Source organism: Pleurodeles waltl, chromosome 3_1 (genome assembly GCF_031143425.1).
Source record: "Pleurodeles waltl isolate 20211129_DDA chromosome 3_1, aPleWal1.hap1.20221129, whole genome shotgun sequence".
Lineage (NCBI taxonomy): Eukaryota > Metazoa > Chordata > Amphibia > Caudata > Salamandridae > Pleurodeles > Pleurodeles waltl.
Genome location: NC_090440.1, coordinates 408716373 through 408728409, shown reverse-complemented (window position 1 = coordinate 408728409; position 12037 = coordinate 408716373). Strand labels below are relative to the sequence as shown.

Here is a 12037-nt window from a genome sequence, read left to right as displayed (position 1 = left end):
AATATAATAAAGAGCTCAGAATTGGTTCTGTTAGGACCATACTTGTGTCTCAGAAATGTATTTCCTACGTACAACATGTATACATAGTACACACAATGTCCTTATTTAATTTCTTTGTATTTGGTCTAATCTTCTGCCTTCCTTCACATTTGTTTCAGATATGTATGTGGGTGCACAGACATAGTCCGGCAGGTCAGTTGATACAGAAAGATGACACAAATGAATTCCAACATCCTAGGTCTGGTGATCCACCTCACCACAGCGCAGAACCTACAAATCATCTGCCTCAGGTGTGTGATTGCAATTAGTTCAACAGAAGCAAAACAAGACTTCAACACAGAACGCATTTAGACTATCACACGAATGTCCAGGACTGGCGATTTGCCCACTTGTGGGGGGGTGGGGGGGGGGGGGGGAAAAAGAGGGCTTAGGATTCACACTTTTGGATACATTCTTAGGATGGAGCCAGAGTCATAAGGAGGGATATATATAACGAGGGAATGGCCTCCATATTTGCAAAAAGGCATTGGAAAATGCAATCGGTCAGATTTGGAAAAGTTAAAAACTCAAAACCTATTGGCTTTGTCAGTGCTGGTTTTTCTTTTGGGGCACAGGACTGGTAAATGTATAATAGTAATGTTTTGAACAAGCAAAATATGCCATACATTGTTCACAAGCAAATTAGAACGAACACATATTAGGTGCCCTGCATTTCTCTCATTTTGGTTCCAAACTCTTCCAACATCCAATTACAACCAATGAACACACTGCCTGCAAGAGAGAAAAAACAGTCAGCTTTGTGCTCTCTGGAGGGGCAGGCTGTGTCCAGTAGCATTTGTATGCGCAGATATTCTCATCACTAACCAAGAAGCAACCAATAGCACAATATGTAGGTCAAGTGGTGACCCGTCAGGTATCAGAAGGGCATGGTATGTCCCTGCTTTATCTGACCATTGCTCTCATACCTTCAACAGACAAAAAAAAATTCACTGCCATTACCAAGCAAACACTCCAGGGTCATTTCCCTATTTGCATCGCAGTGCACCTTAAAAACAGGTGAGCTGGCGAAAACAGGTAATGTGCTGCCCCCAGGGAAGGCGCAAACTTGCGCTGCCCTGGGGACAGATCATTTCAGTGAAACACATAGCAGCTGCATCAAAGCTGTTCTGTGTTTCACTGTGCAGAAGGCATGCTGCCTGCACTTTCAAGAGGGGCGGAGAGATCTTCTTGCAAGTGGGTGCAGTGAGTGACAGCACATGCCTGTAAGGGGATGTTGAATTGTTGGGGGGGGGGGGGGTTTGAGGGGTGGATCCATGGCACCCTATCACCCTATTTCTCCACTCTAGAGGACAGCCTTTAGAAGGCCCACTGAAAGGCATGATTGCCTCTGCGCCCATGTCCATAATACAGAACGATCGCAGAGGCAATTTGATTCCTTCATTTGCATGGAACTTTCTGTAATACGGCCCCAGGCGCGCACTTGCCTACTGGAAGCTAGTCTTCAAGGATGTTAACGCTGAGAGCGCGCCCTCTAGAATGAAGGACTTTTCGGCCCGCCAAGCCTACATGGCTTTTAAACTCCTTCAAATGAGAAAGTGTCAGCCTGCACATCTATGTTAGAAGATGCTTGTTCAGACTATTGAAGCAGCTGTCACTACTACCCTTTACTCTCACCCTACTTTATTTTCCTTGCCACATTTATCACCCTGGATGGCACTTCATACTGCTGCACTGTTAAGTGACTTGATAAAGGGATACCAAGAATGGAGTGCTTTATAAACCCTTAAACATTTATCTTTCACATCATCGTTTTTTAAAAGCGTAAAACCATACGTGGCACTCGGCTCTTCCCGGAATCTAAGCAACGCCTCTCCCCTGCAGCTAAAAACACACAGACCAGTTTGGCTGCTCTTCAGACAAAAGCTAGAGATGTAAATTTGCATCTGTAAACAAACACAACAAAGGCAGCCGCCCACGCAGAGGAGTCTGTCCCGGCCAATACTGACACACGTGGGACTTGGCTGGCAAATGCAGACTCGCCAGTGCTGGAAGAACCACAATGAGTCCATCGGAAGCATCCTCCTGGAAATACGAAGGCACGAGGGCCCTGGTACTGTCCTGCTCAACAGGGTCCACGATTACTAAGCCTCAAAAGTATTGTGCATTAGGCCAGGGACACACCTGGTTGAGGTCAAGAGGCAGGTGCAGGGACCGAGTTTCCACAGATTCTGAAGGAAGGATTCCCTGAATAAGTATATTAAAACATTTTTTTTTTTAAATATCCTGAAAATAAATAGCAATTACAACTCGGAGTCCTTCAAGTGTTCAACGTGAAGAATACATCAAGTCCAGTGAATTACAAGCCTAGACCATGCCTCCTATGAAGGGCTGGAGACTGAGGAGTGGAAGGATCAATTTACTTCTTTAAATCAACACCCAACCATCAACAACAACATTTCCTAATGTTTAAACAAATTTTGTCTGTGTCTGAAGACAAACATAACACAGGGTGCAACTGAGTAAAGGATCTGCATTTACTTTGTAAAGCAAATGTGGAATCCAGAGGAGAGAACAAAAAAACAAAAACAAAAAAAACACACACCTGAACGAATATTTTAATACCAAATACCTACATTTCTAATTATGTAAATCAATTTCAAATAACACTGGGTTTATGAAATTGTGCTTTGCTCTTTTTGAGCTCGGCAGCAAACCTGGAACTTACACAAAACCTATAGTTTCAGCAGCATAAGAACGTGCACAGCAGATCAGACTAGACCAGCTCCAAAATGGAGTAAATCATAACATAAATGCCTTGTAGATACTCCAGGGGCTGGGCTGGAAAAATGTGCATGGTACTACCGTCAATAACTCCCTGTGCTGTACACTCTCACTATACAGATTCCAGTACACTACAGGGCATTACATCATTAAAAGGTAAATGTATGTGCACTCACTGAGAAATAGGCTACCTTAATTAAATACATGGCAAGGGAGTGGGAGGTTCCCTCTTCAACACATGCAATATTCCATGATGTAGGGCTGGCCGTATAATGAAGTGACAATCGAGTTACATTTAACGTCCTGTCCCTGCCATGCGAGTCCTCTCAAGTATGCATAAAATGAGAAATGGCACCTACAGCAACGAGACTTTTAAGAAAAGTTCAGTAGCGAAAGAGTGATGCAATTCAAGTTAGACACTAAATAAATACACACAGTCCCGATTCGTTAAATGTGCAAAGTTCAAACCATGTCATTAGACTTTGTGCGCTTAGCTGTCTTTCAGCTGTTTCCAGAGTTCTGTAGAAAAACATATGAAAAGCAATCCAAATGCTAACAGGAGAGTAAGACAATTTGATTTAGATCCCACACAGTAAATCTTTCACAAATGAGATGACACTGTATGACCAATATCGCAGAAATTGCCATTTCAATCTGAATAGAAGTAGAATTGGCTGTTGTACAGTACAAGTGTTGCCCAAATATGAAGTGCAGTATTTGAATAAGCAAATTGATATGCCTGCACAACACTTATTGCAAACTGGCTCAAAATAGTGATATCCTAAAAAATAAATATTGTGCATAAACAAGTTCACTGGGACCATGTGATATTTCAGTTGTGGAATCTGAGTTAATATGAATTTGCTAACATTGCACGCTGAAAAGTTTGCATATGTTAACAAAAATACTATTTTTAACTCATATGTATCCACAGTTATTCAAACTGCTTCACCTGGTGATCAATGCCATACCAGGACCATTAAGAGAGTTTATTGGTCTTCTGCAGGAGTTGGTGCCTGTACACCTGGATATGCCTCTTTTAAATTCAAAGCTAACATTGTCAGATGAGAAAATATTTGTTCTCTGAAAGAAAACAAACACTATGTTGTGTGCCATACTGACAATCCTAACAACGTATGACACTAAAGACAGGATATGAACACCAAATACGGATCAGGAAAGTGTATAGATTAAGATGGATACCATGCAGGAGTCAGGGTACATTATGTGATGCCACAGGCAAGCTTAGGGTGCATTCAAAGGACACAATTTTGCAGTTGCCCACCACGTGCTTTGGTCCAGTATAATAGGAAAACTTCCAATAACTGAAAAGTAAATAGCAATGGGAAGGATCAGAAAGACGTTCACTGTAACAAGCTTCCAGCTCATCTTTCTGGTGCATTAGAGGCCGTGCATTAAAATGTTATTGTTGAGACCAAGCCCGGCTCTCTCACCTTTATGGCTTACTAAGCCATAAAGGAGAGTGAGCACATAGCAACTGAAAGGTAAGCAAAAATGTCTGAAAGAAAATGGCTTTCAGCTCCGATTTAAAGACTGCCAGCGAAGTGATGGTGTAAAAATTAGGAGGTAGGTGTTCGATATTCTTGTCGCGCTTCCCGACAAGGATTGTGGTATGGGTCGTTCCTTTTTTAAAGTTACCAATAACGGCTTATTTTAACAAATGTCCATCATTGTACCACAAAAGCCAACAAGTAAACTATGGGCACAGCCTTCAACGTACATGCATCATACAAAAAAACAGAAATTCAGTGCTCCATGACTACTCAAAAGTATGCAAATACTGTAACCAGGTACACAAATGGATTTCATAACTGAGCATTATCACTGGTAAGACACATCATCAATCAATAGCCATTTCCCCCCGTCCACAAACGATATCCGTTTTATTAAAGGCTTTTAACAACCCCAGGGATCAACGTTTGGTGGACGCTTATTTGAGATCTAGGACTATAGCCCTCTTATTTAAAGAAACAGAAACACGCCTTCCTTCTCACCACCATAAATCATCGGAGCCTCAAGTGCTTCCCCTCCTCGTCCTCCCCCCTAGGCATGACAACAACGAGCCTTTGGAGCTGGAGATCCCCCCTCCCCCGAGGATCTGCTGAAAACACCGATGGATACAATGTATGTTGTCAGCTCCAGAGAAGACAGTAACTCGCAGCAAGAATATCCTTACAGACCAGTGCTGTAGGCAGCAGAGAAGCCATCTGGCTAGAAGGAAGGGGACGAAAGGAAGCATCGGCGAGGGGTGGGTTTACTGAAGGAAATGCGAGAGAGGGAGAAGAGATAGAATAAAAACAAACAACTGATAAGACGAGAAAGGAAGGGGGACACAAGGAAAGAAAAAGGAATTCAAGAAAAAGAATATATGATAAGGAAAGGCTCAAGTGCAGGTATGCTAGACTTTGAGAAGCAGTGGGGAGTAGGAGGAAGTTCACGGACCACAATAGTACCCCTTAGCGCGGAGAATAGGATTACTATTTATCCTCATCACAGCAGCCAAATGCCACCAGCAGGCATACCTACAGCCCTGAACAAGGCGGGAGGATGTAGAAAGCGGGACTTACCTCCCGTCCCCCGACGAATGGTGTTAAAACTCCGACTGCTTCTACCTTGCTTTCCACTGTGGAGTACTTCAAAAACTGAAGGCGGAGAGAAGCAATAGGAGCGTTGGTTTATACTGACTGACACGTTAGGGGGCGGCGGTAGGTGGAGCTAGGTCGAGGTACCGCCCAGTGAGGCCTGTAATAGGGTAAAGAACGAGGAGTTCCCACCCCGGAAAGGGTGGGCTTGCCACCGCGGAAATTATTGTTCCGCCTCCCCGGATGTATCCTGCTCGCCCGCCCCGGAAGTAACTGTCTGTGCTCCACGCGCGCTAGTTGTCAAAATTCATTGAGTTGAGGCATTCGCGGGGAGGCAGGCTTACATTAAGTCCTGAGCCTGTCACTAGCGCGAGGAGCCGTAACTGCTGGAAGACCGTCCAGAGCCACCGTGAGGCGGGGCGCAGCGGCAGCCCGGCTGATCCCGGAGAGGGAACAATGATAGTCCAGCCTAGTGTTGAGATAAGGCATATCAGCGTCCCAGGGCAGGTACTCGAACCGTGCGAGGCCGTTGTTGGATCCTCTGACCAAAGGGGGTTGGAGTCGAAATGCAATTAGCTTAGCGAATACGTCACAGGAAATTAATTTCACGATCTTTGACCTATGTATGACATCACAAAAAAACACGTTTCTTATATTGGGTCTCAGAAAATGCCCAGGAGGTATCGGACCCACGTGGCATCATAAGAAAAGTCTTTACAGAGCAAATGTGAGCACTGTGGTCAATTGGGTGCCCATTTTAACCTGTTATTTTCATAATGCCGTATCTATTCTTGGTCTTTTAATGACCATGGATCAAACCTGGGCGACTCGCATAGAGCATGTCACGTGAAAGCCCAGGACTGGATACAGTGTTTATGTTATGCGACTTGGGGTGCACCACGTTGTAGTATTTTGAAGGGTTTTATGAAAGAATTCCCTACTGAACATCGGGTTTGTGGTTCCGCCCGTGATGTTAGGACCTAGAGAATAAAAGTTGAAACTTCCTTCAGGGAGGTTAGTTACTGTTCTGTTGTGCGATTTGGGGACCAGCACGTTACAGTATTTTGTAGGTGTTTTTTTTAAAGAAGCCCCTCTTGCGCATTGGGTTTGTGGTCCCGATAATTACCCACGATTTGTCCTACCGAGCAATTGAAGCAGGGCAAGTGCTAACATCTCTGTGGCGTGTCTTTGACAAACCAGCTTTCTCCCTGTAAGGTTCTTTGCTACGAGGACCTCGCTTCGTAATCCCAAGAGTTCTTCAACAGCGAGTGGTGGATCTGGCTCAATCCGCACATCAGTACATCATTAAAATAAAGTCCGGACTGCAGAGCAAAGTATGGTTTCCTTTTCTTGACAGTCTTGTGGAGCAGACAGTCAGCCGATGTTCCATGTGCCAGGTGGCCAGTCCCGAGGAATAACCTGCACCGATTTATCACAATGCCCATCTCCTCTATGCCCTGGCCCCAAGCCAGTGCACACTTTGGCAGTCTCCCAGGCGGGCAACGCTTGTTGGTTATGGTTGATGATTTCTCCAAATATCCTGAAGTGGAGATTATTGAAACATTGACACTGAGCCAAACAATTCCTTGCCTTGAAAAAATCATGGCCACACACGGTCTCATATGAGAATTGCACACAGACAACAGGCCCGTTCTCCAGCCAGGAGTTTGCTGAATACGTGAAGTCCAGGAACATTCAACACCAGAAGATCACATGCCGATGGCCCTAAGCAAGTGGAGAAGTGGAGCGTTTGATGAGGACCCTCAACAGAACACATCACCCTGGCGAAAGATTCTGGACTTTGCTCTGTATGCATTCCTCAGAGCATACTGACTCACTCTACCACTGGGCTCAGTCCAAGTACCTCATGCCTCAACCAAGCCGCAAATGACACCATTACTCACATAGAGCCTCCATCTGCCATCAGAGAGAAAGTATCAAGTGCTCTAGGACTGCGAAAGATCAGAAATTACAAGATGTCCTCAGAGAAGGCAGCACAACATTGACACCTGCGAGTGGGAGACATGGTCCTCATAGAAGATAAACACCTGGGGAGAAACTTCCCTCCTTTTTGAACCCACTCCATGGCCAGAGTACAAGTTATGATGGTCACTGGCACAAGAGGCACAGAGACTGTCACTTGGAATTTGTTTTTCTTGAAATTCTACCAGCCAGCAGGTGGCCTCGTTGAGGAGAACTCTCCGTCACCCAGTGATGAAAACAATGTGACTAAGGACATGGAGTCCCCAGAAGGAACCTCCCAAAGCACTGTTCATCCGAAGGAGAACCAGACCGCAAGTGATGGTGCATCCGTACTTAGACAAGACTCTCTGACACCTGTTAATGCTGAAATTGGCTCTGCCATGACTTTCTTTGAAGTTAATTATTAAAGTCATTATATGGTTGGTGCGGGTGCTCTGGTGTTGCTGATCTGCTCAAGTTTTTCTGTTTTTCTATCCACCTCCCGAAGTATACCCATGTTTGCCTTTATTTTGTTGTGTTTTTTCCCGAACGTTTCGTTCTGTTTGATTTGGGAGGGATGGTATGCTGTGCGACTCGGGGCGCACCACATTATGGTATTTTGTAGGGTTTTTCGGAAAGTAGCCCCTCCTGAACATCAGGTGTCTGGTCCCGACTATGACGTCAGAACCTAGCAAATAAAAGGTGAAACTTCCAGCTTGGAAGTTAGTTACCGGCATATCTGCATCCTGTGTCATTCCTGCCACTGCTCTTTTCGCGTTGCTTATTGCACTCCCAGTTTTTATGCACGCAAGGGGCCTTGTGTGCGCCTGTAGCACACCAGTGTTCATGGTGGCACTGGGTTGACTGGGGCCAGCTTTACCCCCAATGTCATAACTTTATTGAACAAACTCTTCCCATGTTATATATTCCGTAGGCATGTGCTGCTCTCTCTTTTTTTCTTTTTTTTGTAAAACTACATATAACAAATTTCAATTGGCAGTATGTTTTTTTAAGACAAAACACGGGTGTATTTTGTATTACCTCTCCCCAACCCTGGGTAAGACTATTTTAAATGGTAGGCGTAACTACATGTGCATTCCCTTTTCGTGTTCAGAAAATTCTTTGTGTTATATTTTAATTTATGGGCTGAGGCCTCTGACAAAAATGCTGGCCCAGAAATTTCTGCAAAAGTAAAAATCACTGAGGCTTATTCACGATTGTAGCAGAATCAATGTACTAGGCGGACAATACTTAACCAGATTTTTGCCAAATCGGACAGTGTTACATGCAATCAAAAAGCATGCTTAGTACATTTGTTTGTCTTGTTTAACATATTGGTTGGTGCACTGTTTGGTGGCACCAAATCTACATATCCAGAAGCAGTTGAGCGTGATATCAGCTTCTGACCTTCTTCAGTGGGTGCTCTTCCTGAACCGTTAGACTGTTTGGGGACACATGGATCCTACCTTATTTTTGGCGAGCAGCTCTTCTGCCTTTGGTATTGCTTTGTATATTTCCTTTTCCATTTTCAATCATTGGATCACCACTCCATTGCTTTCATACAACCTTGCACTGACCTTAGACGTGCTGCCTATTTAGGGCTTCTGATTGCCATCATTTTCAGATGATTCAAAATTCTACAAGTAGGGCCAGGCTTAATTTGGATAAATAGAAACATGTCTCTGCATACTTGAAACATGTGCAGTGACTTCTGTTGCACAACAGATATATTTAAAAGCTTTCTGTTTGAGACTCAAAATCTAGTCTTGCAGTGGACTGAAATTTTGTCTCAGAAACTTGTAAAAAGTGTACCAGGGTGGTCTTTTAAGATATGCATCCCATCTCCTGTTTCAGGTGCCTAAATTTATGCACAGACGCTGGAGCATAGAGAGATCCTTTCATGCTCAATTTTTTTTAACCAAGAACTTTATTTTTCAGGAAACAAGTGAAGAGTTGTCTTTTCACTTCTTATTCAGTCCATTTGGTTTTTCTATACATGTACTACAGCTCTATAACTTAACTTCGATTGCTCTAAGAGACCCGAATAGAGAGACAGGGTGCTTTAAAAACGTCCCATAAAATCATAAATATTAACGTAACTGAATAAATGACCACAAATGCAACTGATAACTACAAAGAGGTAACCTCAGTTCTGCACCGACAAAGTGTTTTGAGTCACCAGTACCTGTGGCGTATGGAAAGAACCACATATGTGCAGTTCTTTAAACGTCAGAATGTCTTTCCCCCGTGATATCTAGATGTAATCATTTATGAGTTTATTTAATTTTGCCTGCTTCCCTGCCTCATTTAAGTAGGACTCCTCCTCTTGTGAATTTATTAAGGGCTTAATGCCTGCAGGCATCTGAGTTCTGACCCTTCCCTTGTGTCATGGAATGAATGAGCTATTACCGAGCTAAACACAGGATCCATACACAGCCCACTGCCACCCTTAATGTTATTTTTTTAAGAAGATAAAAAATGTAGGTTTTTGTTCTTTAAAGGGCAGCTAAAAATTATCCTTCACATCTAAAGCTAGAACTTGAACTTTATTTCACTGACATAAGAGTTCAAATGTAGCATATGGCTGCAGCAGGCAGGCAAGTTGTTCTTCAATGGGCTACTGCAGCATTTATCTTTGGTTTGCCAATTTACTTATTTCCCTTCATTAGGGTTTTGGGGCTGTCCTTAAATTTATTTTTTTAAACAGGGAAAACATTTGTGCAAATCTTGAGTGCCAGTCATTCCGGTACACACTCTTAAATTGTGTACCGTGGATTAAGTTGTGCTCAAAATATGTTTGCTCGTTTGCGATTTGGCCACTTTTTAAAATCCTGATCATTTTTCTTTAGAAAAACTTTTATATTGTATCAGGTTGATTTACTGTGTTTCACGTGGATTTTTCAAGTCGACCTTATTGAACGTGATGTAGGTCATGAAAGGCAGTTAGGGGAAAATAATTATTTTTCTTAGATATGAAAATGGAGAACAAAGGAGAAACGCGTACCATTGTTGAATTGCATGATGTGTAACTAGAAAACTTAAATGCAAATTGAGTAATAAAAGCATTTGAGTAACAACCAAATTGCATCATCAAAGGTAAACCATTTTACTCGAGTCCCTCCTTTTCTTAAACTCTCAACTTTGTGTGCCTTGGAGTAAGGGAGTTTAGAACGTGTACTATACTCTTAATGTTACAAATTTTCAAATATAATAAAAATATTGTATAAATATGCACCAATACACTGTGTAGTTATAGATCCATTGAAAAGGGCTTTTTTGAGTTGCCTATAAGTAGTCCTCAATGAACCTGTAAGAAATTTGGCATTTACTTATTGAATGCAGCTAAGGTTTGGCATGACAATTTTCGTGCAGTTCCACGAGGGTAGGTGAATTCAAAGTGATGTTGGGTGGGGGTGAGTATGTTGGGGTGAAAAAAAGCCCCCTGTATGGTCACAGATGTGCACCTCTGGGCTGAGTGTCCCAACTGCATGAATATCTGGATTCCTGGTACGTATTTTGGTCATGGGTGACAAGTTGGCACCCCTGTGTGTTAGGAGGGGCCACCATGAAATTAGGACTGTTGTCCTTGTGCAGGTTAAATCGGTGAGCCCATGCAAATTTTTATCATACATATATTGTGATGATTTCTTGTGTGTGTCCATCCATGGTGAAATGTGTTTCAGAACTCAATGATGCAGTAAATTATTTTGTAGTCTCACCGGACCAATTGTTGCCCTTGAGGTACCATCATCCTCATATAATGGGTAGATGGTGTATGAGTTACAGTCCGTCAGATTGCCTGACTCCAGTTGGTAAATTGGCTCAGCCTGCAATGTGCCACAGCATTTATGTATAAAAACTGTGCCATATTTTGCTTAGTTTGCAAAAAACATATGTCGCCCATTTTGAAGTAGAGCTTTGACTACCCATGGGTTACACACACAAGACCGTACCAATGATGAAAAATTTCCTAGTAAGCGTAAAGGAAAATTTAAATTCCACTAAGGGCACAGAGGCGAAGATTATGCATAACTTCCTTACTGAAATCTCAAAGCAGCAATACGAAACAACAGCTCCCATGAATACATATAACGTCATCAACACCGCATGACTTCAATAACCAATCATAATGTCCACAAAATAAGGCCAAGACATCCTCTCCTTGTTCCCTTTTTTGTGTCGAAGGCGGTTTCCCATACTTCTCCTTTGCTTCATATAGAGGGCTCTCCTTCCTTTGCACTTGAAATCTGTAGCAAGAGAAAACCCTTTCAAGATGGCCAATGAAAAGTGCACATGCAGCTCTAGACGCCTCGTCGTACTTGTCAACTTCTCCGTAATATATTTTAAATAATGAGTAAACACTATAGCTGGGAAGTAAAAATCGGACTAGCCCTTCCTTCAGAGAAAGAAAAGTAAATGGCCCTCAGTAAACAGAATCTGAAATTTTACCTTGTTTTTTTAAATGCAGAGACAAACAGCGCTAGGAGCAAGCGCTAAAAATCAATTGAAAAAGTAGTCCCAGAAACAGTTGCTTTAATGTGGCTTGTGGATGAATGGTAGTAATTGGTCCCTGCTGTCAGGGCCAGCTAAACAGACGCAGAGGCTTGACGTATGCATGCAGTCGACAAATGGTGATAAAGAATTGAAAAGCCACAATGGTGCAAGCAAATGGGAAGCCTATGGGCAGGGTG

At 42.9% G+C, this 12037-nt stretch overlaps 1 protein-coding gene across 1 annotated transcript in view; it reads right to left on the bottom strand.

Annotated features, from left to right (window-relative positions):
- FURIN (furin, paired basic amino acid cleaving enzyme) overlaps nt 1–5475 on the bottom strand; it is a 292604-nt gene extending 287129 nt beyond the window's left edge. The window contains exon 1 of the mRNA XM_069222641.1: nt 5370–5475. The gene's annotated coding sequence lies outside the window, so the exon portion shown is untranslated. The remainder of the gene's footprint in view (nt 1–5369) is intronic.
- Between the last annotated feature and the right edge of the window lie 6562 nt (nt 5476–12037).